General features: G+C 37.2%; 1 protein-coding gene across 2 annotated transcripts in view; it reads right to left on the bottom strand.

Moving 5' to 3' along the window:
- Nucleotides 1-23,825, bottom strand: part of syt1a (synaptotagmin Ia) — a 140,338-nt gene that overhangs the window by 95,688 nt on the left and 20,825 nt on the right. For both annotated transcript variants that reach the window (XM_068306334.1, XM_068306332.1), the window contains exon 2: nt 9,033-9,083. The gene's annotated coding sequence lies outside the window, so the exon portion shown is untranslated. The remainder of the gene's footprint in view (nt 1-9,032; nt 9,084-23,825) is intronic.

Genomic DNA, 23,825 nt, shown 5'->3' with positions numbered 1-23,825 from the left:
AGATATGAAGTGGATATAGAAGAATGGAAGAAAAGTTCCACAGGAAACATCAGGAGATTAAAGGACTGTGCCTGTGGGAGATGTAAATCATGACCAATAAACAGCCATTTATTTTGTCAAATGTGAAGGTCAGGTGAAAGCAAAAAACTGGAAAGCATGTTATTTTTTTTTATAATAACATATTATATATAGCTGATCTCTTTACATATACTGTAGAAAATAATGGACACAAAACCTATAGGTTTTCAATTTCATCAACATTGACATAACAGGAAGTGAAATTCTGACTCAAATGTTTACAGTCAGAGACTGCAACATCCCACGACACCCCTGAATTCTAAATTTTACCCTGACCTACTTTCAGGGTAAGTCGCAGGATGTTGCAGAAATAGAGGTGTAGTAGCAGATTTTCTATCACTGATGAAAGTCGACAATATAGTTAAATAAGGATGATAAACATGTTACATCCCGCTTCAAAGCGGTGATGTATTGTAATTGTCAGCGTTCGTGTGTTCGTCCGTCAATCTGTTCGTCCATCCGTTAGCCACCAAATATCTTTGCAACCGTTGCAGATAGAAAGATGAAACAAAAAGCACATTACTTGGGCAGCAAAGGTGATGAAAATGAGATGATGACCTCGACCTTGAGACAACTTGGTCAAGGTCAAATTTCAACTTTTGTACACTCAGGAACCTTATAAGAAAGACGAAGAAGAAGGCCAGTGTGAGTAAGACCATAGATCAAAGCTAGTGCTACAGGTCAGGGTAAAATCTTGAATTCAGGTGTGTTGCGGGATGTTGCAGTCTCTGACTACCTTGGTTCTAGATAGATATGGAACCGTTTGTTTTAAATTTTTACAGTTACAGCTGAAAATCACCACAGAAAAAAAATCTTTGCAACTGTCAAAAAACAGAAATTAACATATTTCATCAGTGATAAAGGTGATTTTTGTTGCCTATGGAATGCATTTTTGTGCTAATCCTCAGATTTAGCAATACTAGAACTGCACCAACACTACGAATGAATGCTCATCACAAGCAGCGCACAAAGTTCCCAGTGCCTTTAACCCTCACCTTTTCACTTCATGCTTGGATGATCAAAGCTTGCTTCTTAAAAAACTAAAGTGGCAAAGAGATCCATTGACTCCAGCTTCTTTGCCTTGGCTTCCACAGATCAACTAGGCTTCCATATTTCTGATATCACCAACAGTAGATTCTCTGAAATATATCTATGAAATTAAAGTCTATGACTGGCAATGTTGATATAAAGGATCATGGGTGTTAGGTGTTGTGCACAAAGGGCCAGTCAGAAAAGGAAGACTGCTGTCAAGTTAACCCCTGCTGTGACAATGATTGCTCCAGTGGGACACATGGTGCTCTGGTGCTTTCATGCACTGGTGGTAAAAGCACTTTGAAATGATGCATTTTGCACATTTTTGCCAAGAATTGCCATTTTTCAAGGTTTTTTTCCTTTCGGAGCGCAAAAAACGAAAAATTAATGTCGATTTTTCTGATTTTCCATTAAAAATGAATTCTTGTTTCCTTTCTGTGGTTCAGATCTCCACTGCATGTCTGTTTCTGATTCTTCACTGTGGATTGATTTGAGGATTAACAAAAGTTCTTCTCCATCTGGAACTAAATGAGAAATATTGACATTTTAAATTTACTTTGGCAATATTCCTGAGTTTATCTGTCTAACAATGCAGCTTGTCAGCACAGGATTTATTCTTAGAGGAGTGAAAAACCTGATGTAGTTTTCAGAAATAACAGCACAGTAGGAGGTAGTATTGTTACCTAGCAACTTGATCGCAAAAAAACTTCACACAATAACAAAATCGATTTTGTAACACACTCCCAAAACAAATGTACTGTATCATAACATAAAGAGTTTTGAAAAATTGAGTGAGGCCGAGAAAGAATTGAGTCATCTTTAAAGTTGAGGGGAGCAATGTTGAAATCGTGCACACAGAAGGTTCACCAGTGTTTGAACACAACAAACAGACACTTGGAATTAAACTCCCATGTTCAATTTACAAGCAACTGCAAGCCAGCGCAGCATTAAACAAGCATCTGGGAGTTTTGGCTCAGCTTGTCATCAGCTAGGCGGAATAATCCCTTTCTTTCTGAGGCTTAGCACAGAGATGTGACTGCGTCTAAGGCCACCTCATTTAATGTAAATTTAAAAAAGTCAAGGTACTGTACCTTTGCTGCTACTCTGTTAAGCTTCATTAGTGGAGATCATTTTACTTATTGGGTCTGTAAGAACATGAATTAATGACATTTAAAAGCTTGTTCATGATTACTTCATGATAGAGTAAATACAGTTGTTGAGTAAAATGCGTTATCTGACAAGTCTATTAAATATTCCATGTTGTCTAAGGCTTCTTTACTTTCACCACTGTTGTAGATGTAAGTTCTTTGCACACCATCACCCAGCGAGAGGCAACAGAGAGCGAGTGGCTTAAGATGTGACAGAGGAAGATGACATTCAGTCCGGTTTTATATAGATGCAGTGATGAAAGCCTAAACTTGCTTTCCTTGTCTCGTTTTTCAAATATCATGATCAAACCCAGGATTTTGGCATGACTGATTTTGACAAGGTCTTTTTAATCCGGCCAGGAAATTCATTTTCAGCAAATGTGACATTGGAACTTGGATTGCACATTTCACTAGACACCAACTCTTACTGGAAGAAACGGTAATGACGGTTTTGGACAAAATGCTAAATCAATTTTCAGAGTAGTTTAAATCCTCCAGTAAAATACTTAAGTAATTACACATATATGAAAAGATACAGCACATCAGAGGAGCCTGCATGGCCTCATCAGCATGCAAATACCTGAGAGGCACAATTACTTATAATTAATATAGTGTCAAGGAAAAAACATGGAAAAAAAGAGAGGAAATTACAGCTGACAGCAAATCCATGACACAATGCTAACAACCATTTTCAAGAGTCATAATCATTAATGTAAGACAATATGTCTGCAAGCTCTGGCACAAAGTCAGGCATGGACGTCAGCATGATTGAGGTCACTTCCATGGTCTTCTCAAATATTTCTCAGCTATATTAAGTTTGTCAAAAACACAAATGAGTCCAATTACATTCGCCTCAGCCTGACATTGTGGCACTGCGGGATTAAGATGGGCATGGTAGTGAGTATAAGAGACAAACAAAATGCTCCAGAAACAGAACTTCAATACATGAAAAGTCTGAATCAAAGTCACCTTCAGGCAGGAGGAAAGCAGGCCAGACAAGAGTTGCACGAAGATGGCAATTAAACAAGATGACCACAGACGTGTCACAAAGAAAACTTAATTTGTAGAAGTGATATAGAAATAAATGGAGTTAAGTCTATAAGCTAGTTCAAGCACACAACCGTAGCTGCACTGCTGCAAACACGCTTATGCCCATGACATGCCTCGTTCTCCTGAAACTTTAAATGCAACAATTGCCCATCTTTCCCTCAGCCTGCCAATGACGCTACACCTACGTGTGCATTTACTGCTGCATTTTAAGCCCAACCACCGTCTCAGCATCCGCCAGTGGGCTCTGATAAGAGGAATCAGGAAGCTTTTTGTGGTATATCCACACAAACATATCTTCTAGGGCATGAAGAGTTTGGATCTTACACGCCCAGCTCAAACTGTAGACATCCTGCTGCTATAATAAACAGGAATACTCTCGAGGTCTCTGAATAGAAAGGTAAATACCAAACCTTGTATGCTTAATAACTGGGATGACAAAAGTTACATTCTTAATCAGATGAATAAGAATGGAAATTATCATATCTCATAAAGACCATGTAGAGTTTGAGACTCATCTGCTCTGAATATGCCATATCTGTTTGTTCTCCATGCTGTAACACTGGTCTTCTTTTCGTCTTTGAGTATTTAGCGAGCCGTAGCATGAAGAAAAAAAACACCACCCACACTCTCTGAGGAGTGGAAAAAGGGATCAGACCCACGGTCTTTACTTCACACCTACACACAAACATGCACACCAATGAAAACAGCATTCCATTTTCCAAACTCAGATGTTTTTTTGCTCCCTGTGGTTTTAGACAAAACAAACTCTCCTCACTATTGACATGGTCTCGGTTCGAGAGTGCCTTGGGCTCAGGCATCATGATGAGTCACCAGGAGCTGATCTCAGAACAGTTTGAGAAACTCGCGTACCCTAGATATTTTACATAGTCGAGGAACAGATTAGGAATGCAGGAGCTATGATCCTGTTATTATGATGCCTACCATCTTTTTTGGCAGTTTTGCCGCATGAGATGATTTGCCGGCTCCTGTCAGCAGTCAGACGAGAGGACTGGGACCGCTTCTCTGGATCTCAATCAGCAACTAACTAGAGGTAACGCAGTAAAGCGTATACCTCCGCCAAGGTCCAGCAATTCTTTTAATTAAATCACAAAAGCCCCAACTTGCCATGTTCAAGAAGAGTGAAAACCATTTAAGCAACTATATGCAAAGCTTCATATTCTCTCTATGAGTGAAGCCCAAGATAGTCAGGGCTGCAACATTTATTCAACAAGTATGTAGATTTTTTTTTACTTACTGCAAGTTACTTCTTACTTGGAAAGATTCATCACATTTGACATTGATGGTCTCCATTAAAGATGTATCCTTACAATCACAACAAGCTGCATTCTGAAGCTGTATTCTGTCCTTGGTTTGGTTAATTTTACAGCAAAAAAGATGAATAAAATTTTTTTTTCTTTACATGAAAAACGAGCTCCTGGCCACTTGTAATGTCTTGAGGTCATTAGTACTTTTTTGAGCACATTACTAATTTCTTTTGCATAAAGAGGTCGTGACACCCAACGTTCACATGAAAAGCTACATTAAAGAGAGAATTATTTGTTTTGTAATTTAATTTGCTTTAAAGAGTACATCAGATAATCCAGTAGGGATATATAGTCACGGAACTGCTGTTCGTGACTAAAAAGTCTCCAAAAAGTGTAAAATCATGACTGACATCAGCTCAGTATTATTTCCATTTTAAATACTTCAAACAGCACATGCTGACAATCAAAAAGATATGCGCTGGACTCACTTCTTGAAATAACTGAAATAGCTTATCAGAAAGGTATCCCAAACGAATGTTTAAAAGCCTCTAAATTTCCGGGGGAAAAAACCCCTTCACAGTTGTTTCTTTCTTCTTTTAGTGATTTTTTTTTTCGTCCAAAATAAATTTAAATATGATGCAGTTTTTGACTTCTGTTAAAATCAAATGTCTATTTTGGCGCATGTATTTAGGAGTCTTTTCTATCTTCATTAGTCTAATTTTGTAGTATGTCTGAGTGCCAATGTATACTGTATTTCTTTTAGATTCTACAGGTAACATTAGTGCAGTAATGGCAGCAACAGCAACATCTGCCTAAAAAGATCCTATGGGGGGGGGGGTATTAAAGTATCACAATATGATGCTGTTGTGACAAAATAAAAAATGATAATAATACAATCTTAAGTAGGGCGACACAATTGCCCACTGGGTTTGGGTTTGATTCCTTTCTGTGCGGTGTTGCTTAGGTTCCCTCCATGTTCTACAGCTTCCTCCCACCTCCAATATCATGCAGCCTTGGCAAACTGGTTACAGCAAACTGTTCGTAGGTGTGTGTGTCTGTGTATGTGTGAGCGTGAGTGGTCGTTTGTCTTTCCTGTGACCCTGTGATGAGCTGGCATCTAATCCAGGGTGTTCCCCACCTTTTGCTCATAGCCAGCTGTGATAGGCTTCAGCAGAGCCATGACCTGCAAAGTAGATAAGCAGCTGTAGACGAGATGACCACAGTCGTGTTGTCTTCACACCTTTATCGTCTACAAGAAACTGGATTGGTGGATGAAGAGTTGGGTAAAGTACAGAGGTTAGAGGCCTGGGTAGACTAGTTGACATACTCATGTTGGTCAAAATTGCTGAAATCATAGTTTAATACAAAACTTGAAAAGGATGACAACAAATGAATATGAATGTTTTCTTTATTTAAATGTAAATAGATGAATATTTATTCATCTTATATGCAAATTCAGCCCCGACCTAAATCTAACAATCTGACAAATGAATATGAAACCAGAAAACAGCTCGGTCTTTTTTTTCTTTTTGGTGGAGAGAAGCAAACAGGGTCTGTCTTTTGTATTTGTCATATCTCCCGCAGCCCATGGTGACCGCAATATGTCTCAGACACTCTGGCTCACAAAGGACAGATCGACACCGAAGAGCCAGGGGAATTGGAGCATTGTGGGAAATAGTTTCCCTGTGGCCATTTTGAACACGCCAGTCCATGTTCTTCCAATGTGTTGTCTTCCCTTAAGCTTATCCCGGGGTGAACTTCGCTCTCTCACTAAGCAGGGATCATAGAGCAGCACCCACAGGTACAGACCAACCCATCTGATGGTTACTAAACAGCGCATGGTAGCCTAGAGCACATACCAGAGTCACAGAGGACAATCTACTGCTTACAACTGAAAAGGCGTATTAAATACTGATAATGATGATATCTGGTATTATTGCAAAATTACAATAAAACACAAATATGGAGAACTAAAGAGTTGCGGTGAAAAAACTATTCCTTTTTTGTCATTTTTGACAGGAAATAAAAAGTCTGTTGCAACGTTTACAGTAGTTAAAAAAGAAAAAGTTTTATGGTGTGATTAATTGTGAGATTCTTTCTCCATTTAAGACATTTTTAGTCAAACTGACTATTTGATGTATGGTGAAATCATCTGCAGATTTACTATTTGGTAACTATAATCATCAGTTGTAATTTACCCTGAAAAAATAATTGAATATGTTACCTACATCCTTATAGTTTTTAGGTTCAGGATTCAAATCCATTGCAAATTGCAAATGTGTATTCACATTTGTAGCCAAGGTTGTGGATCATCACATACACACACAGAGACTGATAGTATCTCATCAGCCACTGCCATGTCCACAGCAAATCAGTCTGAAATCTGATATATTAAATTGGAAGAAAGCCAAGCTCACACCTACTATTTTACTTCTCTGAGCGGCACCATATAATACATTTGTTTCATGATCAAATTGTAACATTATGACGGCTCACACTCACAAGAAGACCTGGATATCCTACAAATAAAATTAGATGATCTCCAGGTTTGGGTCATGTGGTTATTATTATACTGTAGGTGCACTACGTTGAGGTAGCTCTACAATGTCCTGACAGTCTCTAGGAAACATTAAAAAAAAAAGAACACTAACAAAACAATAGAAGATTACCTGCTTAAATTCAGCTTTTAAAAGGTCCTCTATAATTTGTGTTTACGCCAAGAAACTTACCTATGAATTGTTGCGCAAAATGGCAAAATTGTGATGTTAGAAACACTTAAGGCTTATATTTTAAATGACAAGATTTTTTATCTTGATTTATTTGATTTTATTGTTGGCCACATGTAACACAAAGCCATTCTAGGGATAATCAGGGGTTGCTAAACATGAAAAATATTCAAAAGAAAAATAAAGACTCCACGCAATGACTTCACTCAAGGTGGAACCATGCTTCAATGGGATTTCAACCCGATCATATGTGATGGATGATTAATATTCCAGCTAATGGGATGCGTCTGAGACATCTCAGGATGTGAGACTAGGTATGGGGCATAAACAGCAGCGAACACTGGTGAGTGAAGGTAAGAAGAGCACAGTGCATCAATCACTGGCGACAGCTGGGGCTGATGCAGGGAACTTCGTCATCATCAAGAGAGGAGTGGGTGCTCCACTCCATCAAATCAGAGAGCACTAATTAGTAATTTTTTCTAATCTATTCCTCTAACCAGCACCCAAGCATAAGTGTATAAGTGTCTGTGCTACCCTTCATCAACATATAAGAGGATTATCATATGACTTAATTATCAGAGCATTTCTTAATGTTCATCAACATCACATGTACAACTTAATATCATAAATCGTTGGGGTATCAATGAAATTTTTTTCAAAATGATCAGTAATCTGAGCAAAAGGTGAACTGGAATTTAGAGGCAGCACTGCTCTGAAGGCCAAATTTATTTTGAATGTATTATAATTCACTTCCTTTTGTCAAACTGCTGACTTGGTGAACCCTGCAGGTCACCCTTCAATTTTGTTGTTGCTGAAACCTGTTTCCTCCAACATTATTCTAGTGTAAGAAGGTAAAAAATATGAAAAACTGGTTAGGGAAGCCTCATATGTCCTGCAGGTTTGTACATTAAAATGAACACAAACCCAAATGAAATCTTCTGTCACCCGATTGCAGCATTTAGCCAGTGGGTACATTTGAAGTGTTTCAGAGTTTGCTGTAGATTTAATGTCATTGCATTTTTTTCAAAGTTCTTATATTTATTTTAGAAATGTTGTCAAGCTTCTTTGCACTTAACGTAAGAAAAAAGTTCTAATGAGTGTAGGAGAACACCAGGGTGAAAACCTTCCTTCTGAAACATTGGTATTTGTTGATAATGTGGCGTTTTATTCCACTTCACAGTTTGTTTCAGCCCCAGAGTGCTTTTCCTCCAGCCCATTCGACCAAATCTAAGATAAACACAATCGTGGACTATCCGTGTAAAGAAAAGGCTAATGCCTTGCATCCTCCTAATTGAATGGCCACGCCACCACACTCTCCTTCTGACCACAGCTGACTTTGGTCCATTGAATTAGCACACAGCCCTCTGGGCTACAGGCTCAGGGGCCATGTTGGAGCCTCAGTGGTGAATATTAGATTGCACGCCTCCAGATCTCATTAAAGGCAGCAACAGGACAATGTCTGCATCTCAAATGAGACCAGAGGCCGTCAAGCATCCTGACTCCCTGTTGGATCAACTGATCTGATTGATATAGTGTGTTTGCATCAGGGTCCACCAGGGGAGTAAGATGTCCTTTACAGGAAATACAATCAGGCCATTTTTACAAATGACACAATTGGGCATAAACAGGTCTTTTGGATTCTATCACATGCTATAAATAGCCTACATTATACTGTCCTTTATGTGAACTGGTTCTGTGATTGAATGAAGAGGCTATACCAACCAGACACTTACAGTATCTTCAGAAAGTTGGGTTTCCTCCAGTCTTCTTTCCAAATGACAGATCTGAAAGAGAGATTTTGTTGTGTCAGTGTCCACAAGCATGAGATAATCTGCCTTTAAGCTATGAAATGCATCAAGATGAATGTATGTGATGCGAAGGTCTCATGTCATACTCCAACAATTCAGTCAGTGCATTCTAACCACAGTGCTTGGTGCAATGGAATGAAACATGTCAAATGAGTCCATGATCGTAGGCTAGATTTGTACAGTAGTTAACCAGTAGCTATTAATTATCACAGTTCAGTGCCAATAAAATGTCTTGATGTCCACTATTAAATTACACAATTATGATGACACTCAAGGGAGTTGATATAAAACCCAATGAGCTATTTACTGTAATTAAATCTTTCACTCTAAAATAAACTTTTTTTGGACTATTAAAACCCTTTTTTTCTTGTATTATTCACACCACACTCATCGACAGCTTTCAGAACATGCATCCTTGACTCAAGTGTAATGGATTGTAACACAACCACCATGCATAATTATTATTATGCATGTAAAAGTTTGAGATTTCACACAATCAATCAAAGTTTTTGCTCATTTCTATTTTGAAAATTCTACTTTGTAGAACTTACAGCAGGAAGAAAGAAAGCAATCATTTTCAAACATTTTCGATTCACAGACTCAAGATATATAGAACATGTTGTGTACGGTGGTGATTTTTAATCCCAGGTGTCGTAATGGTCTGCAGTACTTTCAGTGTGATGCCCAACAGGGATTGCTTGGAATATCTATTTCCTAATCTTCCTCTCCCCAAGGGATTAATCAAGTTCTGTCTATCTACATTAACAGTACATTTGGTTAAACTCATTTTAAATAACAACGCTCACAAACAATGAGTTTTGTAATTGTAAGAAAAATTAGCTCAAACCCAGTTTCATCCTTAAAGTATATAAATCTTACAAAAATTGGCAACAGAAATTAGAAATTTCATTTTTAGGCAGAAATGAACAACAAGTGTTGGAAGACTTTGATGGATGAATGAATCAAGAGACTGTCATGGCAACCGTTAAAAATATCGCTAGTCACAAATGATGCTCAACAATGCCAAGTATACTTCACAAGAAGTTCTTTATTCGAACAACTAAATTTAATTGTAACCCAGGCAATCTGATGTAAAATATTAAATGTCAAGCTAGGGGAAGCTAAATTCATGCTTTTAATCATGAATAAAAAGCATAATTAATTTCATCTTGGAGACAGGTTAACTTAAAAGTCATGGACTGGCCTGGTTTTTATTTATAGTACAGTATTTGTGAGGATTTTGTTGGCATTAAAAGTACCAGGAATAAATGTTTCCGTCGTAAATTAGAATCAAGGTAGGATCATGAAGTGGTATAACTACAATCTCATAAAGCAAACTACAGTGCCTTTTTTCCAAAGGACTTCAATGACCTTCCGGTAAATTTTACAAGCTACAGCTAATAAACACCATCAGCAAATAAAAGGAACATTTGCCAATATTTATTCTTGATTCTCTTGCCAGACACATACATCTGGAAAGAGAAAGAGTGTACAGAAGACTTTTAGTCTCGTGATAGTTAATGGCAGAAAATCAGTAGCAGTGCTGACTGGCTGTCTTCCACAAGATGATGCCATGAGCGATAGAGAGAGCCTCTAATTAGAGGCAAATATTTACCAGGAGACAGCAGGAGAGGTTTGAAAGTTAACTCTCTGCTTCAACCAAAAAGGTGTTTTATGACTGCAAAAGTCACAAGGCTTTAAAAGGGTACGCCTCCCCATCTAATAATTTGGAGACAAAATAGACACATAATACTTTTCTGTTGTATCTATGCATGTAATAAATAAAAAGACAAAATAGTCAAACTTAAAGAATGCAGAATGAAAACATTTAAACCCTTAAATACCATCAAGTGATATAAAAGATTTGCCATTGAGAGTATTAATGTCTACCAGATATATCAGAAGCCCAAAACATGTCATTCAGCCTGACATAAATTTAGCATAACGTTGGGTCTTCATCTTTAATTATCTTCAACCCATGAAGGAAAAGAAAAATAAAATGCTCATTTGTGTCCTATATGCTATTTCATAGCTTTCATAGCGATTGCACCATCAGAACTGTGGTTGTCAGTCTTTCATGCCTAGCTCTCGCAGTCATGAGCAGCCATCCTATCCTGCCATCGTATTTTTGTCTGTCCTGACTCCACTCTCATATACACAGCAATCACTGATCCGGCAAGCTTGATGGAGGCAAACTCAAACATTATTGCAGGCTTCATTGTCAGTCATTGGACTAAAGCCATCGGTCACATCATCAGCCGTGACAAAGCTGGACTTGGTTAGCACATGGAGCATCACTGTCTTTAATGTAACATTCAGGATTTTCTATTCATCAACTGAACCAAAAATTATTATTATCTGCTACAACAGCCTAAATAAGACAAATAATGGTAACTAGATCAGCTGCATGACTATATTGTATTTCTCCTAGATTCAATCTGCACAATTCACAATCCTTTGGTAATTTTAGGCCTTTTTACTCGGCAAAACATCAAATATTCTCAAGTGTACACAACACTGCAATACTCATTAGGACCAGGAAGGACTGCATCATGAAAAACATAAACACACAATATTGGACTTATATTGATGTTAAGATCTCAATATCTATTTAATAAGAAGCTGAGGGGTTCAATGTTAAAGGAACAATGATGGATCCTGTGTTCAGCATCAGGAGAACGAAGCCAATATCCGGTATAGAGATATTACGCCTGGGAAAAGAGCGCCTTCATCTTCTCTAAATCTCCTGCTATCTTCTCCTTAGAGTTTGAAGTCTGGTTGGAGCCACTTCAGTTGTTTCCCTTGTGTTGGTTTCATTCTAGCCATCAGACAGACAGCATTGACAACAGCCAATTCAGACCCTTGAAAGCCCGATTGTTAACAAAGGCAAACATTTGCAACTGAACTGACACTGCCAGGTGACCACCCCCCCCCCAACCCCGTTTCTGAGCTGTTTACATATCACACATTACTGAAAGCTTGTTTGGTATGAAGGGTGATGTTGCGTTTACTGCCTATCTTCCACCTCCTGAAGTCTTTTCCTAAAAAGTCTATGAAAGATAAATCTCTTAAAATGAGCCTTCTTGTATTCAAATAGCAAAAGGAAAATGTAAAGGTATTTGTTATAAATTACATAAAAACAGATTAACAACTACGAGCAAGATGCATACAGAACAGTCTCCAGAGTAATATCTTAAGGGTAACTTAGTTGTAGAATGTTGTCTGCTGATCATAATGAAGCCAACAAGGTAATAATAATAATAGTAATAAGTAGTTGATATATTGCTGTAGCATATGAAACACATTAATAATAAGGCCTCTCTCAGGGCATTTATTTTCAATAGAGCAATTTGAAGCTGTTCTTCCATTTGACAAACAAGTCTTATATGTTCTGTGCATTAACCTTTCCAAACTGTGGCCTTAAGGTTGAGGTTTTTAACTGGTGGTAGCTTCATTCAAGGTTGGAAGAAGTTTTTTTTTCAAATGGCTCACGACTCACTGTAAACGGTGTTCAATTTTTATACAAAGGAGAAAAAGAACAATTAAAATGTAAAGAAACATTTTCTTCAAGTTGCTTGAGGGTTTATTTTTTCTTAGCTTAGAAATTTTATATGAACATTAAGTTTCATTTTCACACATCAGTACTGTTGTTCTTCTGTCTATTGAGGTCAATGCAGGAAGAAAAAAAAAGTATTTTTTTCCCCTTTTCAGCATGTGATCTAACCAACATGGAAATATAATCTTTAAACCCTGCATTCAAGCAAGAACTGTCCTATAACTTGTAAAAAATATTTTTCATATTAACTTTGTGGAAAGAGACCCAGTCAGCAGGAAGAAAGAAGCTGCCTGGAAGCCCTGCAGGCAACATGAAAGTTACTATATAAAGCCAACACACCCAGGAAATCTGCTGGTATTTATAAGCAGCCACATATGGGGAAAAAAATACCTATGAAGCATTTAAAAATTGGAGCTTAAGACTGATTTATTTATGCTGTCAGAAAAAATGTATAGATATAATGTCCTCTGAAGAGAAATACACCTGTATGTCATCCTTGTTACTATGGTATCGTAGATGCTCAGATTGTGGTCATAGAAAATGTTCTTTTTTTAATGACATGTAGAGGATACAGATTTTCATGATAAGTAAGACTATGATAAATAAATGTTCTAGGCATTGACTTTACTTTGAAGTCCTTTTTCCTCTTTGCGTTGTTGTTCAAACATCCAGCAACTCTATGGATTAAAAAGTGAAACCACATAAGGATAGCACGACAAAAATTCATTTCTGCACATCAATACTGTTGTTCTTCTCTCTGTTGAGGCTGCAAAATAATTAAATGTTTTTCTTTGTCTTTTTATGCATAGGAAAAATGGTTTGTGCTCTGATGTGAGTTTTCGTATGATCTGTTGCTCCAGTCTGGCCAGGCCTGTCAGTCAACATTTCAATCTCTTGACATCAAAACATTTGATAATCGAGCCACTACAGTTGCAGAAGGAGGAGAGGTGGGAGGAGGCGGGGGGGGGGGGCAGACTCGAATCCCTTGCCTGCTAATTATGGTGCCAGAGAGGTTTCTTTGTCGTCGGACTAAAATGGCTTTTGACAATAAAGTGTTAGCTGAATGTGCAAGAGTAACAATAGAAACTGAATTCATGCAAAAGGCAAATGAATGTCTGACAGAGATATAAGAAACAGGCGTATCTTGTGACACATCCATAGCATCGGTTTGATTGTTCAGTGAATGTAAGCTGATGCAATTTAAGTTTAGTTTCTATGACACACATATGTTTACTTCTAAAGCCACTAAAGCATTTGCCAGGTTTCAGTAGAGTGTAGGTGGAATAGGTGAACACACACCGCAGGCAGGCATGTTGAAGTCAGATCTTACCCTCTGTAATCTGTAAAACATTTCTACTCTAATGCTAATGTTCTACTCTGTTTTTGTTGTTGTTGTTTGTTGTTATTTTTTGTAGTTATATCTTGTTTGGTCACATGCAGCTCGATTTACTATATTCTGAGATATTTTCCCATGATAAACAGTTAACTTGGAGCCATTAAGAACATTTCTACTCACCAGCTGAGTGAAGTCAAATGCAAATGCTCAGCAAAGCATGTAAATCAATTAAGGTTTGAGAAAGCAAAGACATATTACATAAATGAAAGCCTGTTTGAGTCTGGCTGAGTGCTACAAAGAACTTCAATATCTGAGTACAGCAGAATGCCCTTGAAGCTGGCACTCAAATGAGACAGCATGATAACATTCAGATGGTCTCCCTGCATGATGATGACAAAACATTGGCAAGCCCTGCTTCTCCGGTCATCTGTCCTTGAATTATAAAGCCTTCACCCTTTAAATTTGTTACTTTGACTTCTTTGACAGGCTGTTCTGCTTTGCATCAGTGGGAAAAAAAAAGAAAAAAATACACGTGGATATTATTGTTTCAGCCATTACAGCACCTGAGACACACAACTCATGTTCGATGCAAGAGTTGAAAGGAAGGCAGATTTTACATAACATGAAGCCTCACATGCTTTATTGGAGGAGACAAGCATGACCACGTGCAGTACACTGCCAAGCCCAGTAGTCACCTCTGGTGAGGATGACCCAGTTCCAGTGGAACATTGCTCAAACACTGTTTAATTTGAAATAGACCATCTAAAGTGTCAGCCTTTCAGGGTAAGCTGTTTAAAGCAATGCTCTTAGGACTAAACCAAGATCCAGAAGGCAAACAAAGACAGTCTGTCTTTATTCCATGAATATACCACCGTATAATAGCAGGCTAAACCCAGCTTTAGAAACTTTATGCATTCAGAAATTATGAACCAATCTAGAAAGTGGATCAGGTACTCTTTGAACTCTCCCTCATGTGTGCTTAGAGCTGATCTCAATCCTCTCGTGTGGCACAATCACACTGAATGACAGTACTGAGTGTCTGCACTCTGGATAATCATGCAATCAAAGTGCATTATTTGGCTTCCACAGCTGCAAAGCAAATATGAAGCATTTGCCGTTAATACTAATTTAAGCCATTTTTGGCTCGTTTGCTACAGCAGATTTCTACGGAAGTCATTACCTTGCAACGGAAGGGTTTCCTCTTATTTGAATATTTATTTATATATTTATTTTAATGTTTGATAAAGGGATGTTATAGACCTGGAGTCTTCAATTAATTTCTGGTACTCTTCAATGAAGAGTACCAGCCATATCGGCCCTCCACACCTGAACTATTACTTACAAATACAGATTTTGATTTTTGCCAGCCTGAAGAAATCAGTGTGGTTCACATTTTTTGTTAAATAGTTAACTGTTTTGGAGTTAAGAGTTTTTGGCATAAGTCATTTTTAATGAAATGTATCTGTCTTCCTGAATGATGTATAAATATTCAACGTTATTAACTGAATAAGAAAATTGCAACGGAGATGTAAACCATGTAAATCTGCATCACATCCTGATAGGAGTTCTCAAACGACGCGTTGAAATGATTGATTGGTAATGTTTGTATAAAAATTGGTGAAACCGCAAAATTTCTATCAACACAAATGATTACTATAGATCCTAAATCTGGAGGACAAATTCATTCCCAGAATATTTTGGCAAAGAAATTGGAAATCATGAATGTATTCAGCTAATATCGGTCTATTTATCTATGTTTGTACAGAAATAACAAGCTTCACATCTAGTGTGACATCTGCCGATCATCCACATTGTTGCATGAAAGATGTAGCTTGGAGATATCTGCTCATTGAGAGTAAAATGTCATTTTTAGCAGTACAACACAACCTTTGTGATGTTGATGTTTGTTACTTCATGCAGATGGTCCATGAATATCAAAACGAAGTGAAATGAAAAAGAGCTGGCTGAGCGGTCCTTTTAGAATCGCTGACTTTACCAGTCCTGTTTAAACGGTTGCCTGGCAACGCTCATTAGTGTTCACTACTAATAGTCAGAGAGATGGGACGTGTGAATCCAAAGTCAAACGAATGCACTGGAGATATTCGATGTTTTAAGGATGGTTTTGGATTGAATACCTAACATAACGTTTGTAAACAACACACTTGTATGGCCAGAATTGAAATAGTTTTTTTCATATCATAATAAGTTAATTATAATTTTAGCTGGCCATGTTGTTTGTTGTAAAGTATATTTGAATTGTAGCAATTCCTTGTAAAATTCATTCCTGATTGGAAACACTGACATATTTGAGGTTTTTGTCCTGATTTGTAAACGAATTTGATCATTCTAATTTGGAAATTATGAGTTTAAAATGCCTGAACATTTTATTTACAGCAATTGGTTACATAACTTCCATAAAGCTGCAAAAATGTTATTAAAAAAACTGTTCTCTGTACCCTCATCTAGACAAGTAAGCATCTTTTGAAGCTGTCGGCAAGCACATCACCTCCTCTGCCACCCCCAAAAACTGGAGAGAGAATTTTCCAAATCCATCTCATCGAAATGCTCACAATTTATGTTTTGGATTTAGGTAACTGCATGTGTTTGCTTCCAATACGCCCACATCCCCCACCCCGTTTCTCGCATGAAATGCATAGTTGCATTTTTACTGCCTTAAATGTGAAACAACTCAACGTAACAAAAATGAAATGAAGAGCTTGAAAATTGAGCTTTTTTTGGTAATAAATCCAGTTTTCAGTGTTTGACAATAAGCAGCTGTACCCTGATGAGAGCAAAACACCCACCATCACCTGAAACACACACAGACATGACCTTATTATAATATCCACCTACAATAATGATTAGTTTATTTTTCATTTGTGGAAAATGGAGGGTGAAGTCAATGACCGATAACCTCTTGAGGGAACGTTTGCCCTTGCTACTGTGGTTTGCATATATTTGATCTCGAGCCACATACCAAACCCATTCAGAGCCTGTGGTATCATGCAGTTAAGAGGGAAGAGGAATCCAATCTGTGCTCCTGCTACTTGTCAATTCTTTCCCCAGGAGTCTTTGAAGTGGCCAATCTAATGAGCTCACATAAAATTTAGTTTCCGCTCCAGACAATATACCAAAGTGCATCAACACCAGTATTTATTCCTTCTTTCTGCTCCACCTTAGTACATGAAATAATGAACCAATCGGAATTTAGTTCAGTCATTACTCAAAATATATTTGATGTGACCATTTTCAAGGGCAAAAATGTTTTGCAGCAGTAGTTTAATATCTAGAGACATTGGCAGTGACCCACAAATATAAAGGCAAAAGGCTAAGAAATTGAATTGAAATCGATTACTGTTTATCAGTCTTCTGAACTTAAAGTAAATACTATACTTACTGAGTGGTTATAACACACACACACACACACACACACACACACACACACACACACACACACACACACACACACACACACACACACACACACACACACACACACACACACACACACACACACACACACACACACACACACACACACACACACACACACTTATATAATCTGAGATATTTTTTCTTGAAATTATTAGATAGCTGATTACTTCATGTTTAATGCATAATGAAACCATTTTTTCTGTCTTTCATCATGAATCAACAAGTTTAATGAGTTACAAGATACAAGATTATCATCAATATGTCACTTGTGGACCTATATACTTATTTCTGGCATTTTGTCAGTATTTAAAAGAATAAAGAGAGGTCCTTTTATATGGAAGAACATCAAGGAAAAAGCACACTTCTACACACAGACACAAACTGCATCATCTAGTAGTCGCATAGATTAGACTTGTTTAATCAAGTTTGTTTGATGAGAGTATGGTCTGACTGGGACATGCAGCTGGCAGCAGAGGATGGAAGAATTGAATTAGTCCGGCTGTAAACAACACGGTAAACCTCTGTGGAGATTTGTTCCTAAGAGTAAGCACTGACCAATTTCCATTTGAGGACAAGATGATAATTGAATGAATGATCCTAAGCAGCATTGTGTTTGCTGTTGTTTTTTTGTTTCTTTTTTTTATTGTACAGATTTTGACCAAAAGCACAGAATACTGAGGACATGATCACATGCTTTCATATGTCCAAATTCTGTAGCCGTGGCAGTGGCACCAGTTTGAAATTCTCTTAAGTAATGGAAGATAAAGGGGGAAATGGAAGGACTCACAAAGCTACCCAATTGATTGCTTATGTTACATGTTGTAGAATACTACCTAAAATTGTATGTTTGTGTGATTTGAAAGTTGTAGAGATGTCATTTTGACATTAGGGATATTGAAACTGTCAAAAAGGCAATCGCTCACCTCGATGTGATTATGTTGTCATTTTTGCTTTGCAAAGTCTGAAAGGCTTTGTTCAGCTCTGACCTGCCTGTCAGAAGCATATTCAGTGTTCCATGACTCAAGCTATGTGAACCTTTTCTGACTATTATGTTCCAGTAAGGTGAGAGTACCGTCTGATGCATAAAAATGTTGCAGATTTGAGAAAAACTTCAACTACGATTTGTCAAATATTTTTTCTTCTGCACTTCTCTTTGAGCATTGAAACGGAATGAACATGGAACAAAAAGTAGCAGTTACAGGTCACCGAAATGCAAACAATGCTAACATGGCCTCAATATATGTGTTTTGATACAAGTTGATTCTTTGGTATTGGAAAGCACTGTCCGGAATGTCACACCCTGAATTGCCATTAAACTTGCATATAATATAAAATACTAGATAGTTTAAGGCTCAAGGCGATGAGGGAAGCTTAACTGTGCAACAAGTCATGTCCATTTGCTGCCCAAACTGTTTCCTCACAACGCAGCTGGTTCTGCCTAATCTGTTGTTTTTGTACCAGTAGGAAGGACTCCACAAATCACATCCATTACACATTGTCACCAAAATATTGGATATTTTACATGTTTTAGCTATGCTACTTCTTAATGATGAGAGTAGATTTAAAGATATAAGAGGAAGAAAGAGCTTTCAGCTTTCTTTACCTGAAAACAATAAACTTCATGCAGCAGAAAAATATCATGCAAATTTGACTATTTGGCTCACATCACAGTACTTCATCAACACAATTGATTCACAACTAATGACATTAAAACTAGCTAAACAAGGTAAAGTGATTAAGTGAGTATCCAGCGTAGTTATATGCAGCATCCACTGACATTATAATCAACTACCTAATCAGTGAAAAATGTTGTTTGGACTCTTTGACCCACCAAGAGTGAGATGTAATGACAAAATAAAACCATTATGAAATTATTTTTGAATTCAAATTGCTAAAACATCCATCTACACAGACTCTGAACCAGCTTGACAATGAAGCACAGGTTTATTTATTTTTTTAAATTTAATGATAAAGACCCATCCACCTTTTCAACATCAATTAGGGTTTGACCTTCAGGTGCCATGAAAGCTGCATCAGTGTTCTTACCAGGTGTTCAAGAGGGACTCAAAAACAATCTCTTGAATGAAACACACTGACTTGAAAGGAAGTTTTGATTTTCTGAAGTCTAACCAGGAGGGGTAGGAATAGATTAACTAATTGAGGGCTTCCTAACTTGAAATATTGCTAACCCTTTTCAACCTCGAGAAGCTGATAATGGTTCATGGATGCCAGTTCAATACATCAGCTTATTCTTGAGTCTGCTGTAGACAAGGACCTGTTTCTATATTTACGTTTGGCTTGGTTGGGTTGGTTTGGATTGGATTTGGTTTGGTCGGGATGGGTTGATTTGGGTTAGGTTTGGTTGAGTTTGGTAAACATTCTCTGCAATCTATTTTTATGAAAAAGGTGACCTTTCTAGTTCTGCTGTTATTAGCCTGACATAGAAAACAATGGAAGTATTAGCTTTCTTTTCTGGGGTGACATACTGTACATGCTAATTACTATGAATAAGGAATGGTCAGTCGGCTGTGCAAAGCTGGAATTAGAAAAGGGCAGACTTATTAAGATGATGGATTTGGTCATGCCCAGCAACTTACACATGTGGTATCTTTTTCACTCTATTAATACTTGAGAAGCACAGGAAGCTTAAGCATCAAAGTGCTGTCCACTTTTGGACACTAACCATTTGGGAGGCTTTGCAAGAGCTAGAGCTGCTCATGAGGTGCAGTGATAGTTATGGAAATTTCCCCGTGTGTTGTAGTGAATCTGACAAAGAGAACACACAGATTTGTTCCTCAGATCATTACACAAGAAGTTCATTATTACAGAAAAAGTGACACCCTGCTCATTGAGGAGCACATAAAATAATTTGCAAAGGAAATGAATGAATTTAGTAAAAAAAATTCAACTCTGTTAGTGATTAAAAACGAGCAGAGAAGCAGAAATTATCATGCAAGGAAATGTAGTTCTTGTATAAACAGCCTGGCTACTACCTGCTCAACAACTAACCTACTGCAGCTACCTTCCATCTCATGAGTAGCTCCTAACAAAATTTAGCAAAATACTAGGTTTGCTCTAGCTAGGGTGTTTAGCATTATTTATAAAATGTTACATCTTTGAGGCATCTTTTCAGTTTTATTCTTTTACTAAAACAACGTATTAAAGTATTCTCTAAAATACTTTAGAATGAACTTCCACATATAATGGTTACCGCCATTCCTGTACTACTTAGGTCCACTTTTAAACAGGAATTATACTTTTGCTCATTATGTGCACCTTTTTTACTTTTCTTTGTAAGTTTCTGAAGTTATTTAAATCACATGATTTTATTTACATTATTTTTGTCCATTATATCATTTAGTGATCCGATTCCATAATTCAAGCCTCTTTTTTACCTTTTATAAAATGCTTTTCATTGATAAAATTCATTAGCAAAGTAACTTACCAGTGCATATATTCTGTTCAGAATTTTGGTTCTCATGCAATATATGATGTCAAGTGAACATGCATCATGTGCTACTTAATTCAGCTGATAAACTATGGAAATTAATCAGCAGTCGACTGGATTTAGCTGTGATAATCGCTGAGACAACAGATCTACAAAAGAAACATTAGCAGATGTTTCTTATGAGATTATTATGAAACTGTCCCATTTAGATTATCTTAGTTGGTATATTTGGAGTGTAATTTGTATGTTAAATATTGAATTGATTCGGCTTCGGTGTCTAGTCAGTGTCAGTCAATCTTTTCATTTCAAGATGCTCAGTTTCCCCTTTTAATTGGAACTTAATGTCCATAGAATATTCCAAAAAAGACTGCAATTTCGAATAGCCTCAGTGCTCAGCAAACAAAAGCTCCAATTGTTGCAATTTTCAGGCTCATCCTACAATCTCAGTACTTTTAAATTTGCATATTGGAATGTTTTCAGAAGCAATTACCAATTCTATTTACAGAACCCTCTCTAGGAAAATCATGCATTCATGCTAATCTGTGATTATGAAAACTTACCCAGCCATTGACTGGGACATTAAATTAGTCTTCTGATTATGTGTTCTGCTTATGCATACAGTCTTATTTTTGAAAAAGGTGATGAGCTCTCAGGGAGTGGGCAAGGAAATGCCTGTGATTGGCTCGTGTATTTTTCTGCTCCAGTTCCGGCAGTGACTTGTGTTATATAAGGTGTCCTGTTGCATCATGTGGACGAGTCTGTGCAGGACAGAAATGCTGCTGCTTGCTGTGACTTGTGTGAAGCACAATTATGACAGAAACTGCATGAATTAATAAGTTAGCATGAAAATGATTCGATATTTATAATGGCTGTGTAAAATATTAGGTAGATTTTCCTGATATTGGCACACAGAATCCACACCAAGTGTGTCAACAGTTCTCCTCAAAAAAACTCTCTGAGAGTCTGAGTGATTTTCTGTACTTTGAGGCACAAATTTAATAAAGGAATTCAACAGGTAATATTGGCTTTTGCTTGTATTATCAGAATTGCACCTCAGGATAAAGTGAAACATTGCCTTTCAGGTTTAATTTCTGGAATGTAATTAAAATATAAATCTATTAACGTAGTTTAGTTTATAATACAGCATTGTAAATGTCAGTGTAAGTGTTCTACAGCCTGACACTTAACAAAACAAAATAAATCTCAAGGTCAGTTCTTCTGAAGTGGAATCACTATTACCTTACAAAACACATACAGATGAATTCTATGTTTATGTTTTGAAGTTGGCCACATCGACTGCCCACCCATCTCCATTTTTATTTTGGTCTGTCAATCACCTTCATACAGCTCCCTGCATCACAGTGGATGCTCATTGTGTGGATTGAGAAGCTGTGCACACCAACATTTAACCTCAAGATCACTGATCTGATCAAATCTCACAAAAAATGGCCTCAGAAAACAAGCCTGTTCTCTAAATACCAGGAAGACATCTGCCCATTTTAGATATGATTTAGAAGATCAAATCATATTGTTATCTTTTTTCAACATGTCAGAATATATAATTCAGAAGTAACAGTAAATCATGTGCTGTACACATTTTCAAGCCTTTGGTCAACACTGAAGAAAAGTGGTTCCTGAGGGTTAACAGCTTTAAGTAGCAGCTAATGATGTTCTTTCCTGTTGGTGGAGATGATCGATAGTGAAAAAAGACAACAGTCACAACTCAGTTGAACTGATATTAGCTCAAAATGGGTGGCCTGAAAGGGTGACAGTCACACCAGTCTATGTGACCAATTTCAGGTTTGTATTGGGATCCAGTGATCTCACCATTGTTTGTGTTGTGTAACAATACGTTTCAAGACATCACAAGAATCTTTATCTGGATGATAACATCTAGGGTTGCAGAGTTAAAGGGATAAATGACAATGGTTATTTGTGAGGTTTCTAAATGTCAAACTGGATGTGTGCATCCACATAAAGAAGAAAGAGAAGCAATGACCATCAGATAGAAGATTAACAACATTTGTTAAAAGATGTATTCCTGTACGTTTTACACACAGAAATACGTCCAAAACTCTTTAATGCTTGCAATTCTCAAACTGGAGAAATTAAAAGTTTTAATAATAACTTACATTATTAGCCATGTTAATAATATTAGCCAAGTTGAAAAATACTTTGAGTCTACAACAAACTGAGCACCCTTAATCTAATGTCTCTACGGCAGCTACAGAATGCATTAAACATGTGACTGGTCCTCTCTAGAGCCCTTAGTTTGTCTGGCCTGGGTTCCTGTGGTGATGTCTCCTCTCTAGATATAAATATTCACTGTAAGGTTACAAAAAATGCAAATGCGCATAAGGTGATTTCACACTAATGACAACATTCTGCAACTAAATCTCCTATAAGACCAACATTCTAGAGCTTTAAATGCTAAATATTGGGATCTGTACTGTTTTTATCTTAAATACTTGCATTTAAAACTTGGGACAACTTAATAGACCACCTTTAAATAAAGAATGCCTTTTCAGTCTTAAAAATCAAGGAGAATCTAGACATGTTTAAACTGACTATTATATTTTCTTCACTTTCTCCTTTGCCACATTTCTCTGTATTGAGAGGCAATTTAGAGGGTATGCATGGTTCATAGACTGTTCTGACCCCCCAGTTGACAAAATAAATGTGTTCACAAAGCTTCAATGGTAACAAAATCTCTCTTAGCAAAGAATAGTGCACCAAATGTTCAGGTAGCAGCCTCCAGTCATTGTCAGGCACAGGCTATAGATTCTGCTAATTCAAATGGTAAAGGCTAATTAATTTAAAATAAAAACGGGGACAACGTTACAAAAACAATTGCTGTTAAAGCTTGTTCTTTGCAAACCCGTAAGTCACAATAATAAACTGACTGAACAGCAATCAACACAAAATACAATTTGATCTGATCCA

This window comes from Antennarius striatus, chromosome 22 (genome assembly GCF_040054535.1).
Source record: "Antennarius striatus isolate MH-2024 chromosome 22, ASM4005453v1, whole genome shotgun sequence".
In the NCBI taxonomy this organism is placed as follows: domain Eukaryota; kingdom Metazoa; phylum Chordata; class Actinopteri; order Lophiiformes; family Antennariidae; genus Antennarius; species Antennarius striatus.
The sequence above is the reverse complement of the archived record's forward strand: the minus strand, read 5'-3'. Positions and strand labels throughout refer to the sequence as shown.